We start from the raw sequence: 17,500 nt of genomic DNA on the forward strand, positions 1-17,500 counted from the left end.
ATATATGTATTATATATGTATATATATTATATATATATATATATATATATACATATACATACGTACACACACACAATATATATATATATATATATATATATATGTGTATATATATGTCTAATATATGTATATATGTATATATATATGTAGATTATATATATATATATATATATATATATATATGTATATATATATATATATGTGTGTCGGTGGCACATAAAAACACCATCTGAGCGTGGCCGTCTGCCAGCCTCGTCTGGTACCTATGTCGGTGGCACATAAAAAAAAAAAAAAAAAACACCATCCGAGCGTGGCCGTTCGCCAGCCTCGTCTGGCACCTGTGTCGGTGGCACATAAAATCACCCACTACACTCTCGGAGTGGTTGGCATTAGGAAGGGCATCCAGCTGTAGAAACACTGCCAGATCTGACTGGCCTGGTGCAGCCTTCGGGCTCCCCAGACCCCAGTTGAACCGTCCAACCCATGCTAGCATGGAAAGCGGACGTTAAATGATGATGATGATGATGATGATGATATGTATGTGTGTGTGTATATATATATATATGTGTATATATATATATATATATACACTACCGTCAGAAATTAATTAGCACCCTTGATTTGCTCTTCACTCAAGGTATGTGCTGTCACCTAGTGGCCATATCTCGAACTATTGCTTTGTTGCGAGTTCACTGTTGCGCAGAACGATGACGTAACTTTGTTTGCAGAGCAGTTTGAGAGTCTACAGCCTTATGAAGTTGACATAGCAGTGCAACAACAACTTGGAGTGCGGATGCAGACAAATCTTCCTTTGTTTAATAGATATAGGTAGCGCCTCGCAAGGACCGAAATCACACCATACTAAGTTTTCTCATCGCGTAAGACGTTTTGAACAGCTCATAGGTTAATTGATTTAACCTATTTAATGTAGAAATTTGAGAAGTGCTAATTAATTTCTGACGCAAGTGTATATATATATATATATGTATATATATATGTATATATATATATATGTATATATATATGTATATGTATGTGCATTTGTAAACTATGTAAATATATGCAAATAAGTATGTATGTCTGTGAATGTATATGGTTACACATATAACTACACATGTACCACCGTATCCATGTGAGTCCATATAATACATGTTTGTATGTGAATAAGTTATGCCGTGACAGGCAAACCTTTGAAAAGAAACCACTGTTGTAAAACGTCAACATCGTTTGATAGACATTTAGCGTAAGCGATAGGAAGATAAATAAATAAATGGATAATGAGCGAGAGAGAGATAGAGATAGAGATAGAAAGGAAGAGACTGTTTAGTAATGCAATCTTTAATGGCCGCCGTCGCCATGGTGGAGGTGGTGATGGCTTTACCGTAAACGTGATTACCACTCTGATCTACATAGAGCCAGTGTTAAGTAGAACTACAATCACTGCTCACACAAACGATGTCATTAAGAATGAATGAGCTTAGGCATGAATAAATAAGCAGATAGATTAATGAATGGCTTGTTATAAGGACTGTGACAATGGCGGTCATTAGTTGGACGGCGGGGGAGAACAGATAGCGTTATAAATTATTTTTTCTGTTTGTTTATATTGATATAAGGTCAGGATATGTAAGAGAGTTACGGTCAATTAAGTTAGCCCTAATATGTGACTGGTACCATATTTAAACATGCAACGATGCGCAAAAAGACTTGTAGACAATTCCTGACTGATATTAAATTAGGGGTGAAATGTAAGGGAAAGAAAGGCATTTAGTTGGGAATTGGAAACAGCTATAAAGGTTTATTGATGCTAAGGTATGGATCTTTTCGGTTTGAACGGCAGTTTTTAACATAATTTTTAGGTAACTAAAAAATCTTAAACTTCGTATACTGGTAGAATGTGTTTATAAAACATCTTTTTCTCTTGGCTTTATTGAGAAAATTCTTCAGTTTGTAAGATATTTGTTGTTTTTTTTTCTTCAATTTCTGCAATTTCAACCAATCAATGACGTCCACTGAGGTAAAAAAACACATTCTGTGCCGTATGAATATGTCCCTCGTTTAAGAAACAGATTGGGTTTATTTACATTTGTGAAAAAAAGATACCCTTCCCCCCACCCCTAACCCTAATTAACCCTAATCCTAAAGCAGATTGAAATGCAATAGATCGATACTAGGGTCATAATTATTGGTGACAATTTCATATAACACCGCTAGAAAAAACTGCCATTCAAACCGAAAAGATCCTAAGGTATTACTGGTATATATATAGGGTGCGGCGGAAAAATCTTTCATATTTTACTCAGCTTTTGGTGTTCTGCTTGTAAAGTTAGTCAAATGGTAAAGATGGTGGCGTGTAGCTAATGTTCAACTCTTTCGTTTAGTTGCCATCAGGGCGTTCCACTGATACAACACTGTTGGTCTCACACTTCGTCCTTTCTTGTTTGCATCATGAAAATTGCTCGAAAACAATTATTCGAAAAAAACTGTTCGTAAAACAGTTGTTCAAAAGAAATATCATTTGTGTACTTGATTTTTAATTTTATCATTTTTGTTTAAGTAAAAAAAAAAAAAAAATTAGAAAAATTAACATTTCGTATAATTGTCCTTTTGAATAATTTTCATTCATACAATTTTTCATTCAAATAAAGGTTCTTCAAATAATTGTTTTCGAATAATTCATCATCATCATCATCATCATCATCATCGTCATCGTCATCGTCATCATCATCATCATCATTATCATCATCGTTTAACGTCCGTTTTACATGCTGGCATGGGTTGGACAGTTTGCCTGGGGTCTGGCAAACCAGGACACTGCACCATGTTCCCATCTGATCTGGCAAGGCTTCTACAGCTGGATGCTCTTCCTAACGCCAACCACTCCCAGAGTATAGTGGGTACATTTTACATGCCACCGGCACGGGGAGCCAATCAGGTGGCACTAGCAACGACCCAAAATTATTTTCGAACAATGTTCACATAACCTTCTTGTTTAGTTTATCATATTGACGGTATTAAATTGGATTAGTCTTAATTAGATAACGATGTCTACTAAGGCAGGAATTTAACAAGTATGGCAGATTGTCAGCTATAGCATGTCTTGCCAAATATTTCACTTTGTATATAAATTTAGATCTTTTTTAGGTCAGGTTTGTCCCTCACCATTTGGTTTGATGTTATAAGTAGCAGTGGAAAGATTATAAGGTACCAGTAATTGGTTAAGGGAAGTTCATTCAGTCATGTTGTACCGTTGTATTACGATAGGCATGGCCATGTGGTTGTAAAGCTTAGCTTTGCAACCATATGGTTGTGAGTTCAGTCTCACTGTCTGGCACCTTGAACAAATGTCTTCTGATATGGGCTTGAACCGACCAAAACTGAAAGAAGCCTGTGATGTACACACACACAAACACACACAAACATGCACATACACACATGCATACGTACACACATGCACACACACACGCAGAGGCACATGTGCACACACAGACACACAGATACACACACACAGAGAAATACACAGGCACACACACACACATACATACAACAGCAAACATACACACAGAAACACACAAGCACACACAAGCACACACATACACACACAGATACATGCACACACACACACAGGAGAAGGTCCATGGCCTGGTGGTTAGAGTGTTGCACTCAAAATCGTGAGATCATGGTTTCAATTCCTGGATCGAGTGGTGTATTGTATTCTTGAGCAAAACCCTTCATCTCAGATTGTTCTGCTGTAATCACTTTAGAAAGTGTCTTTTGATGAACTGCTAAGTTGCAGGGACATAATCACACCAACACTGGTTGTCAAGTGGTGGTGGGGGACAAACACACACACACACATGACAGGCTTCTTTCAGTTTCCATCTACCAAATCCACTCACAGGGCTTTGGTTGGCTGAGGCTGTAATAGAAGACACTTGCTCAAGGTGCCACACAGTAGGACTGAACCCCGAACGATGTGTTTGGTAAGCAAGCTTCTTACCATACAACCATGTGTGTACCTGTACACATGGAAAGGCATCCAGCTGTAGAAAATCTGTTTCACAAAATTCTATCTGACCCAAGCAAGCATGGAATAAGTGGACATTAAAACGATGATGAAAAATTCTGTTTATGTTATGTAACAAAATCAAAAATGTAACTTTGGGTGGCGATTGGTGAGCAAGTTGCAACTTGGGAGAACATTATGGAAATTTGAAATTGTGTTCTTTGACAGCTAAAAACAAATAAACAAATAAATGGAATACTTCAGAAGAAAAAAAAAGAAAAAAAATTGGAGTGAAATTTCGAAAGCAAATAGCAAATGTCAAACCTACCAGTAGCAGGAACTGACTATTTGATCTGCAATTTTAATATCAAAGTTGAAGTTATTTAGTGCAAACTGCTCTCTGGAAACTCAACAACAAACTTCATTAAGGCAGAAAGTTAGTTGTCATACCTGGATGAGTTTCTGAGTTGATTCATTCAAGTGGCAACAGAAGAGAGAAACTAGATGAAACATTGTTATGGCTGTTGGTTATTGAGATGTGAGTACGAAACTTGATGCAGGAAGATTGAAATCAAGGTGACTTTAAGTATCGGAGACTCTGTGCGTTCAGCTTATCAGAAGTTACTTGTGGTTGCTGTTGTTGTTGTTGTTGTTATTGATTGCTTACAGAGAGACAGGGTGCGGCAAAATAAAAGAAAGAAAAACACCATCTCAGATTCACCGTTTTTGATAAACATTGCATCTTCGACCTGAACACTCTACACTAGTCTGGTGTGTGGGTATGTGTTTGTATGTACCCTTGTAACAGTGGCTTAGTGGTTAGTGTATTACGCTCATAATTGTAAAGTTGTAAGTTCAATTCTTTGGTCGGTCATTGAGTCCTTGAGCATGACACTTTGTTTTTTGTTGCTCTAGACCACTCAAGAGGCAAAAATGCATCATACCTATTTCTTTATTACCCACAAAAGGCTAAACATAGAGAGGACAAACAAGAACAGACAAAGGTATTAAGTCGATTACATCGACCCCAGTACATAACTGGTACTTAATTTATCGACCCTGAAAGGATGAAAGACAAAGTCGACCTCAGCAGAATTTGAACTCAGAGCATAGCGGCAGACGAAATACCTATTTCTATTTCTTTACTACCCACAAGGGGCTGAACACAGAGAGGACAAACAAAGACAGACAGACAGATTAAGTCGATTATATTGACCCCAGTGCGTAACTGGTACTTATTTAATCAACCCCGAAAGGCAAAGTCGATCTTGGCGGAATTTGAACTCAGAATGTAGCAGCAGATGAAATACCACTAGGCATTTCGCCTGGCATGCTAATGGTTCTGCCAGCTTGCTGCCATCATACCTGTAATTCAAAGGGGACCAGCCTTGTAACACTCCATATCATGCTGAATTTTCCTGGCTGGGAACTATGTTAAGGGTACACTTGTCTGTGGAGTGCTCAGCCACTTGCACATTGATTTCATGAGCAGGGTGCTCCGTTGATTGAACCAACTGGAACCTTCGTCATTGTAACTGACAAAGTGTCAGTTAGTTGTGTGTATGTGTATGTTTGTGTGTCCCCTTTACGTTTCATGATCGTTGGAAACAATAAGCAACCCCCCCCTCCATCATACAAGCAATACTGTTCATTTGCAGTCTTCTGCGGAAACCATGTCTAGCCATGGTGAAGTATTACCATTTCTTGGAATCAGGTGAGGTTTGATGGCAGGAAGCTGACACAGAATGTGACAAGGCTGGCACACATGTACAGATACACATACATAGCAGCACACACACACACAGAAATACAGAGGCAAACACACACATATGCATACAACAGGAAACATACACACAGAAACACACAGGCACACACATAGACACAGACACAGACTCACACACATAACAGCACACACACAGAAATGCACTGGCACACACACACACACACACATACAACAGCAAACATACACACAGAAATACACAAGCACACACATACACACACAGTGATACATGCATACACACACACAGAGGAGAAGGTGCACGGCCTGGTGGTTAGAGTGTTGCACTCAAAATCGTGAGATCGTGGTTTCAATTCCTGGATCGAGTGGTGTATTGTATTCTTGAGCAAAACCCTTCATCTCAGATTGTTCTGCTGTAATCACTTTGGAAAGCAAGGCTGTGGGATAAGAAGTTTACGTTCTGACCACATGGCTCTGGGTTCAGTCCCACTACATGGCACCTTGGGCAAGTGTCTTCTACTATAACCCCAGGTCAATCAAAGATTTGTGAGTGGATTTGGTAGATGGAAACTGAACGAAGTCTGCCACACACACACACCACACACACAAACACACACACACACACACAAACCCACACACACAAACACACACACACACACACACACAAACACATATGTGAAGGCATGTGGCTTAGTGGTTAGAGCGTTTGGTTGTGAGTTCAATTGTATCCTTGAGCAAAACACTTTATTTCATGTTGTTCCAGTCCAATCAGCTTGCAAAAATGCAAAAATGCTTGCAAAAGGCTTAGAAAATCTGCCTCAGTAAAACTCCATCTGACTTAAATATGGATGGAAGGACATCTGGCTGTTGAAATTCTGCCTTACCAAATTCTCTCAGCTCCACACAATGACAGTGACTTTAGGACAGTATGTCCAGGTTATCGAAAGTTAATTGTGGTTGGTTGATGTTGATTGCTTACATAAATAAAAGATGTGGCGAAATAAAGAGAAAACGCCTCATATCACCGTCTTTGATAAACATTACAACTGCAACTGTCCCAGACTACGATGGCAATTAAATCAAAATCAAAGTCAAATTCGATGACTGGCGTCCGTGCTAGCGGGGTGTAAAGAGCACCATACGAGTGTGATCATTGACAGAGTAGCTAACCAGCTTCCATGCCAGTGGCACTTAAAAGGTACCATTTGAGTGTGATCGTTACCAGCGTTGCCTTACTGGCACTAGAGCCCCATGCTAGTAGGGTATTAGGAGCACCATCTGAGCGTGATCGTTGCCAGAGTGGCTAACTGGCTTTGGTGCCGGTGGCATGTAAAAGACACCATTTGAGCATGATCGTTACCAGCATCGCCTTACTGGCACCTGTGCCAGTGGCATGTGTAAAAGATTTGAGTGAGGTCGTTGCCAGTACCACCTGACTGGCCCCGTGCTGTTGGCACATAAAAGCTCCCACTACACTCTTGGAGTGGTTGGTGTTAGGAAGGGCATCCAGCTGTAGAAACTCTGCCAGATCAAGATTGAAGCCTAGTGCAGCCATCTGGTTCGCCAGCCCTCATTCATTCATCCAATCCATGCTAGCATGGAAAGCAGACGTTAAACGAGGATGATGATGATGATGATGATGAAATTGTAAAACATTAGTTACATGGCGACATCGTTAACATTTGTCTAAGTTCACTTAATCTTCATGTAAAATATGAAAGGTTTTTCTGATGCATGCTGTACAAACACATTTATGTGTGTGTGTGCAGGGTGATGCTATAAACCATCCCACATTTTATAGGTTGATCGTTCAACATCAAATGCACAGTGCATATTGATTCAAATAATATTAATAAAGTTGGTAGAAATATGTGAATAATTTAGGATTATTTTATAAAAGTATAACTTTTACTCCATATTAAGATGGCATATTAATATGAAGAATTTATGATAATTTAATAAAAATGGTAAAACATCAGCTACATGAAGACATCATTACCATCTTCCTCACTTTACTACAACCACATCAATGGCTATTTAGAAACCTGGGAGGTTTTTCTGTCGCACTCTGTACAAGGCCAACAGTCTGGGTGTTTTGTACAGGTGATCAAATGAATGTCAGTGTTTATTTGGAGGTTTTAATAACTGCAACAAAAGTAAAGTAAATAAATGTACAAGAAAAACAACAATAATAATAATAATAAGAAGAAGATTTTCTGTAAAAGGTTTGCTTAGAATGAGTCAACCTGGAGTTAAACACAAAAAACCCCCAAAAAACAAGAAAAGCAAAGAATAAATTTTAGGAGAATCACCAAGAAAATGGATTTTGAAGGATTGGTCAGAATGTTGTGGAAAATGATCTGTGTTATTATTTTTTTTTTTGATCTTTTACTTGTTTTAGTCATTAGACTGTGGCCATGCTGGAGCACCACCTTGAACGATTTGAGTCGAATGAATTGACGCCAGTACTTATATTCATCTTAAGTCATGTACTTTGTCTATCAGTCTCTTTTGCCACACTACTGAGTTCTAGGGACATAAATAAACCAGCAGCGGTTGACAAGTAGTGGTGGGGGTACAAACACAAACACAAACACACACATATGTACATCTATATACATATAAATACATGCACACACATCTACATATATATATATGTAAATATAGAGAATATACATATATATACACACATATAAATACGTTTATGTGAATTTGTTTTGAGGTTTGAAATCAACTGATGAAGAGTCCTTTCTCTATATTTACTTCTGTTTTCCATTTTTTCTCATTGTTTACATATTTCACTCACTTTTCCCTCGTTTGTTTATGTATATCATGTTATTTGCACCTTTGGTGATGTCCTGTACCCATATATGCATATGTATATACATATATACATATACATACAAACGCACATTTATATGTATATATATAAATATATACTTATGTTTCGTGTTCTACCTGCCTTGTTTATACTTCCAAGCATCTCTCTCTCTCTCTCTCTCTCTCTCTCTCTCTCTCTCTCTCTCTCACTAAATATATATATATATATGTGTGTGTGTGTGTATATGTGTGTGTGTGTGTGTGTGGTGTGTGCGTGCATGCATATATAAAAATATACATGCATATATATATATATATATACACACATACACATATACATATATATGTATACGTACACACACACACACATATATATATATATACATACATGCATATATATATATATATATATATATATATATTTTACATGTATAGATATATTGTAATAATGTGCGTTTGTGAGAAAGACATTTGCTAATTAGAGAAAATATCTTTGCCACATCAGAGACACGTGATCGATCAGTTATGTATATCGTGTAAATTTGCAAATTTGCTCTGGAGTTCAATTTAATTTGAACACCCTGTTGTCTCCTCAATCTCTCATAAGTTTTTGCAGCTCAGAGAAATGGCAGCTCTTAAAATGGAGAACAAACACTGATGAATAAACATGGAGGTACTATTAGAGGCATATACACGTATATAAGCATATAGTTATAGGTATATATATGTGTGTATAAGAATATGTGTAAATATGTGTATGTATGTATATTCATATACATACGTACACACTCACGCTTATATATATATATATATATATATATATATATATATATATATATATATATGTATATTTAGCCCCACCCATGCAAGCATGGAAGGTGGATGTTAAATGATGATACTAATGATGATGATGATGATATATATATATATATGGGAGGTGAGGTATATATATAGCAGCCATGATCTGACTTTAAAACCACCTAAATCTGACTTTGATATATGGACAATTTAGGTGGTATTAAAGTCAGATCATGGCTGCTATTTTCAGCATGGTGGTATCTCATAGATACCCTAATTTATAATTTTAATAATTATTACCTTTAAAGGTTATTTTTTCATGCTGACCACTTGATAAAAATCATTATTATATTTTTAAATTAACGATCTTAGCCTTACTTATATATATATATATATATATATATATAATATATATATATATATATAAGCGAGAAAAAAGCAACAAGAAAGCAACAAGAATGGATAGGTTTTTAGTACAATCGTTCATACAAGGACAGGCTTTATTAAAAGTTGCAAAAATTGCAGCATATAAACGTTGTCCCGTACTCATCAGCTAAAATACATGTGAGTTCTCTAGACATCCTAGTGGTTGAGGCTCTACTCATGAAGGGTAATGTAGATAATAAGTAACATAAACAGATTTCCAAAGTTCATTAAAGTTCTTTAAAGATGATGTACAGTCTTATCACAGAATTTTAAAAAAGTTATCCCTAGTAATAATAAATCTGTTATAGAAAGGATTAGAAAGAAAATTAATAAGTTCTTTAAGGATTTCAACCTCAGTATAACGTATGAACCGGGCACTAAAATAGTTAACTTCCTAGATATTACGCTAGACCTTAACTCCAAGCTGCATTACCCATTTAGAAAAGAAGGCGAAATCACGAATTACGTAAATAAATTATCAAATCATCCCCCAAATATAATTGAATCTTTAGTAAGAAATATTTCATTAAGAATTCAAAATATCATCCAATAAGGATATATTTAACTCCCATTCTGAGCATTATAATGCGGCGTTAACTAAGGCTGGATACAACCAAAAGATTACATTCGTTGATAAGGAGAACTCACGTATTCCTAATAAGGAAGTTATCAGTAATCACGTAAGCAGCAATATAGACCAAGCCCGAAATATAAGTAGAATTAAATTAACGGTAAACGCTAATCTAACGTACAGGCCCAACAATTCAAATAGAAGCATTGACCAGAACATAGGTAACTCAGATAATATCGAAGTAGATAAACCAAAGATGCACACAAATAAAAATAAAAATAATGGTAATAAATACAATAGCTCCGCTGAGATGAATAGTAATAATTCCACGAACCCTAAATTTAATAAAAAAAGATATAATATGGCTGAATATTCCTTTCAACTGTGCGATACAATCGGATATACAGAACAAATTCAAAGTAATTCTGGAAAAAAAAATTTCCCAATCTCTCATAGATATCATAGAATTATTTCTAGGAAAACAGTTAGGATTTCTTATTCAACCCTCCCAAATATGTCCACTTTAATAGCTAAGATTAATAATAACAACATTAACTAGCCAGGAAAATAGAAATAAAATAATAATATCAGCATGAATACCAATAGCAATTATAATATTACTACCAACAATAAAAACAGCAATAGTAACTATCAAAACATGGGTGAAATTAGTTACCACAGAATGACTAATAACATTAACATTAATAGTAATAATAACAATAACGATATTAATAGAAGTAATAATGTTAATAATAGAAATAATAGAAATAAGGCTAATGGAGAAAATAAGGAGAATGAAAATATCAGTGATATCTATAGCAACAATATGCAGTCGGATAAAAAGACTAACAATAATAGTAACATTACCAATATATAAGAATCATGGTAGGACTTTAGACCGATAAAAGATGAACAGAAGGATCAATAAATAATAGCAATACTTTAGATATCAGCACCAACTATAGAAATATTAATAACAATAAGGACAATTATACTCATGATAATCAAAATAATAGGAACCTAAGACATCTACCCAAGAATAATCCAAAACCTGAAGTTGTTCCTCCTGTGTGTAGTGTAGAATAAAATCAAAATGCCCGGCACCTGGTCTATGCGGGGAAAATAATGTAATCTATAAATGTACCATATCCACGGAGGAGAACAAAAATATTTTTACATTGGATGTACAATTAATTTTCTAGCCAGAGTTAGAAATCACATCTCGTCTTTTAAATTACGTCATAAAGCTGGTACCACCACACTTTCAAACAAAATCTGGGAACTCAAAAATAATAATAATAATAATTACAACCTTAATTGGGAAATAGTTAGGAGAGCAATTCCGTATAAAAATAGCAGGGTTGGTTGCCAACTATGCTCCATGGAGACGTATGAAATTCTAAAGCATAGAAAACATAGAAACTTATTGAATAACCATATCGAACTAGGTCAAGTTTGTGTCCACGCTAAATTGAAGACTTTAAAATATTTTAAATGATTAGAATATTCGTAACTAGATAGATAGATAGATATAACTTGATTTTTACTAGTATAGCACTGCTTTAAGTAGATAACTAAGAGTTCTCACACTACAGTTATCTTTTTCCTTATATCTGCATCAGTTTTTTGAGAACAGGGAAATGAATAGTACTTATACGCTGCTTAATTGAGGCTTTATTTAATTTCAAACTCATAATTTTAAATTTTTAAATCTTAATTTTAAATCTTAATTTTAATTTTTAATTTTAATTCTTAACTTAATCTAAATAAAATAAAATGAGTTACTAAAGCCCCATAATTTCTATTTCAAAATTAAATAAATAAGGCTACTCCCTCGGTGATAATATGACTATCTTCATTATGATAGACAATTCCCTAACACCTTGTAAATGATCTTCTAAGATTTTCCTGTAGTCCGTCAATGTATGAATAATAACGGCAACTCCTTAAGACAGTAAAATGAATAAAATAAATAAATAAATTTTAATGACTTTTTGATAAGATTATACTTAGATTTTCCTAATGTATTTTCTTTTGATTTTAGCCTTTGACCACTAAACCCCTAAACCCCTGACCGTGTTATCTCTTTAGATTCTCTTTAAATTCATAGCTGCTTTCGACAGCAATAAATTAGCTGTTTTACTGGTCAAAGAATAATATTCTCCTCTAGTTCCTAGATGCCTGTAAATTAAAACCAGACTTGCCGGCTACTAATTCTTCTGTATAACTAGAACCCTCTTTTTTTCTTTCTTTTTTTCCCTTCTTTCCCTATTTCTTTCTCTTTTCTCTTTTTTTCTTCTTCTTATTCTTTTTTTTTTTTTTCTTTTTCCTTTTCTCTTCTCTTCTAGCCCCCCCCCCTTTTGCTCCCTCCCCCTTTATTTTCTCTCTTTCCTTCTCTTTCCTTCCCTTTTCTGTTCTTTGCCTCTCCAGAAAGCCCTTCAGTCTTTAAAAGTTAAATAGCTACAGTCTCTTGAAAATAGCAGTAATGTGATTAATGTGGCAAATACCTAATCATATAGCAAGAATTGATACCCACCTCATTGTGTTCAACCATTGATAAATTTATCGCCTGTGAATATGAAATTCCTCTTCATTTCTCTGGAAATTTACATCTACACCATTGGAAATTGTGTGCATCTATACAAAGGATAATTCAACCCTCTCTGTAATGCTAATAAGCAGGAATTGAAACCCACCTCGTTGTGATTAGCAATGGATAAATTTGTCGTCTGTGGGTATGTAATCCCTCCTCATATCTCTGGAAATTCATAGTACACTATGGATTAAGTCACCTTCTCTGTGATGCTATTAAAACTTTTTTAAAATTCTGTGATAAGACTGTACATCATCTTTAAGAACTTTAATGAACTTTGGAAATCTGTTTATGTTACTTAATTATCTACATTACTTCATGAGTAGAGCCTCAACCACTAGGATGTCTAGAGAACTCACATGTATTTTAGCTGATGAGTACGGGACACGTTTATATGCTGCAATTTTTGCAACTTTTAATAAAGCCTGTCCTTGTATGAAACGATTGTACTAAAAACCTATCCATTCTTGTTGCTTTTTTCTCGCTTATAATCACCCCACATTACTGTATGTTTATAACCGTATAGTTTGTTTTGGTGCATCTAAGTTAGGTACCATATTCAAGTAAATCATTAAATTAACTTGAATCTTTATTGCTTTTTTATATATATTATATATATATATATATATATATATATATATTATATATATATATACATATATATATATAGATATATATACATATAAATATTATTTGAGACAAACACCACTATTTCAAAACTTCCCTGTAAATTTGGATATATTCCCTAATATTTATTATTATATATTATACATATATATATATATATATATAATATATATATATATATAATACATAATCTAAATATATATATATATATATATATATATATTATATATATACATTATTATATATACATATATATATATAATATATTACATATAGATATATATATATATATCTTATATATATATATATATATATATATATACAGGACAATATATATATATATATACATACATATAATATATAATATATATATATATATATATATATATACACACATAAGAGGTAATGGTGTCACTGAGACCCAAAGGTGTCAGGTAATGCTGAATAAGTACTATAGACAGACCATAGTTAAGTTCCAGGTTCAGAAATTTTGCAAATAAGGGGTTCAACGTTGGTCATATGTCAGCATGTGTACATAAGAATTTTTTGCCTAATGAGATAAAAAAAAACAAGGCTGTGTAGATATTAGGATATTTATAGATAGAAGGTCTTATAGCAGTTTCCAGATATTTATTAATTATATCCCTTCATCAGAGACTGTGTGAGAGGATGGTTAATTTAGATAGGATACAAAATAGAGAAGGAGAAGGAGAAAAGAAAATAGATGTAAGATATGTAGGGATATTGAAGTTGTAGTTCCATTTTTTAGGCAGAATGGTATATATGTAAGATTCCAATACCTTATGAGAAAAATCCAGCAGTATTTAAACTAGGTCATTCCAAGTACATATCATGAGTGGAAATAACCCAGAAATCGTGATACACAGATATTGTTTTGAGCTGAGTGGGGGTGCTAGATGCTCTTGTTCGAAAATATAAGGACACAGATTGTGTTGTATAACCAGTCGGAGACGATGTCTCCTGGGGCTAAATTACAGCTACATGAATCCTAAACCAGGACTGCTATGTTATGTTGGCAAACAATCTTTACTCCATACATACATACATGCATACATACATACATACACACACACACACATACATACATACATATATATGGGGACATACACACATGTATGCATGTATATGTATGTATGTATGTATGTATGTATGTATGTATCTATGTATGTATGTATGAGCATGGTTGATGCCAGTGCCACCTGACTGGCCCTCATGCTGGTGGCACGTAAAAAGCACCCACTACACTCTTGGAGTGGCTGGTATTAGGAAAGGCATCCAGCTGTAGAAACACTGCCAGATCAGATTGGAGCCTGGTGCAGCCACCTGGTTCACCAGCCCTCAGTAAAACTGTCCAACCCATGCTAGCGTGGAAAGCGGATGCCAAACGACAAAGACAACGATGACGATGATGATATTCTTTTATTATTTTATATGTTTCAGTCATTTGGATGTGGCCATGTTGGAGCACCGCCTTTAGTCAAATGAATCGACCCCAGGACTTATTCTTTGTCAGCTTTGTACTTATTCTTTCAGTTTCTCTTTTGCTGAACTGTTAAGTTATGGGGACATAAACACACAAAGATTGGTTGTCAAGTGCACGTACACACACACACACATACATACATACATATATATATCATCATCAACATCATCATCATCATCATCATCGTTTAATGTCCATTTTCCATGGTAGCATGGGTTGGGCTTCTTTCAGTTTCTTTCTACCAAATTCATTCACAAGGCTTTGATCAGCACATGGCTATAGTAGAAGACACTTGCCCACAGTGCCACGCAGTGGGACAAAATCTGGAACCGTGTGGTTGGTAAGCAAGCTACTTATCACACAGTCACTCCTATGCTTGTATATATATATATATATATATATATATATATATATAATATATATAAAAGGGCTTAGTAAAATAAATTACTTTGCCGCATACTGAACTCATTAGAAATAGCAGCCAAAAAAAACTTTTCTAAAACTATTTCTAATACTTAATGTTAGTGTCGAGCAGATCTTCAGAAGCGAGAAGAAGCCGAAAGGGTATGCTCCCACTTTCAGTGTTTTCAAATCCAAACCAGGGAGTTGAGCTGATGATAGAAATGTCGAGTTTGACTAATCTTGAAACGTACATTCTAACAATACCTTTGCATTGATTTTTAATGTCTCTACCCCCATACTGTCGTGAGTTGAATTGAGCAAACACTATATGAGAGAGGTTTTCTTTAAGTATTAGAAATAGTTTTAGAAAAGTTTTTTTTGGCTGCTATTTCTAATGAGTTCAGTATGCGGAAAGTAATTTATTTTACTAAGCCCTTTTATATAATGTAAAATTGAATTCGCCTTAAATGGTCCCTTGGATACTGAATACTTGGTGAAATTGATTAATTAATTAATTTTACCCTCAATTGTGAAATATATATATATATTATATATATATATATATACATATATATACATTACACACACACACCACACGCACACACATATCTGTAAATGTAATATGTGACAATTATTTGGTAGCCATGATAAAACTCGGAGTTTTGGATGCCAAGGTGGAAATCCATGCTGCCATCTCTTCAGTTATCCGACCATCGGATTCTTCCCGATGGCCAAATAACTGAAGGGATGGGGGCGTGGATTTCCACCTCGGCATCCCAAACTCGGAGTTTTATCATGGCTACCAAATAATTGTCACATATTATATTTACAGATAAATTCCTCTATTTACATAATATTGAGGTCTCTTTCATTCTTTTGTTGTCTTACCATTTTATATATATATAAAGTAAAAAGTAAAAGAGTCAAAGGGAAGAGTACAGTTAGACACCATCAATGTTGTAGCATGGAAATCTAGATTTACTTATGGAGTCAGCAATTGAGTATCACCTGAGGAGATACATAAAGATCTTCTTATACAGGTAAATCGTTACATAATTTAATTTAAACTTAATTTTTAATCCTGTATATATGAGGTCTCTGTATGTATTGAAACATTTGTAGTGATTAAAAGCTGCCTAACTTTACTTACTTTTCCTTTTGACTCTTTTACTTTTTATTTTCACACACGAGGAATACCTAAGACTAGAATTGGTACCATACCATAAGAATACTACTGGGAATTTGGGAATTCTAAGGCTGAACAAGCTCTATTTGTACTCTTATACGTTCATAACATATATATATGTGTGTGTATATATATATATGTATATCTATCTATCTATCTATCTAATTATCTCTCCTCTTCTCTCTCTCTCTCTTTTCTCTCCTCTCCCTCCTCTCAATCTCTCACGCCTCTTCTCTCTCTCTCTCTCTCTCTCTCTATATATTATATATATATATATATTTTTCAATATGTGACCGTGTGTGTATCGTTGGCAATTTTCTTTCTCCGTCTTCCCTTCCTTGGACCATTCCTTTTTCTATGTTTCTGACGAAGAGCTCTGCTCGAAACGTTGAATTCTCCGTCTTTCTTTCCTTTCCTGAGCATCCAATAACACTGTACTTGTTCCACGTTCTTGCATTGTTGTGTTTTCTCTTTGTTCATGTTTGGATTAACTATATACATATATATATACATATTAGAGGGAAACCACTATGTGGACACCCTTATGCTAGAAATAGATCCACTATGGTCTTACCACTAAGTGGTTTCCCTCTAATATGTATATAATACAATTTTACTGAACCTTCAGTTTTTTTATATTCTAGATCACTGGTGTGAAATCGATGTCAATTAAATTAATATCTAATTTCTCACCCTCATTTTAAATTTGAAGACTTGTTGAGGCGAGTGAAATCAAATCAAAATCAAAATCAAAATCACTTCGATGACTGGCATCCGTGCTAGCGGGGTGCAAAGAGCACCATACGAGTGTGATCGTTGACAGAGCAGC

The sequence above is a fragment of the Octopus sinensis genome, linkage group LG9 (assembly GCF_006345805.1).
Source record: "Octopus sinensis linkage group LG9, ASM634580v1, whole genome shotgun sequence".
Classification (NCBI taxonomy): domain Eukaryota; kingdom Metazoa; phylum Mollusca; class Cephalopoda; order Octopoda; family Octopodidae; genus Octopus; species Octopus sinensis.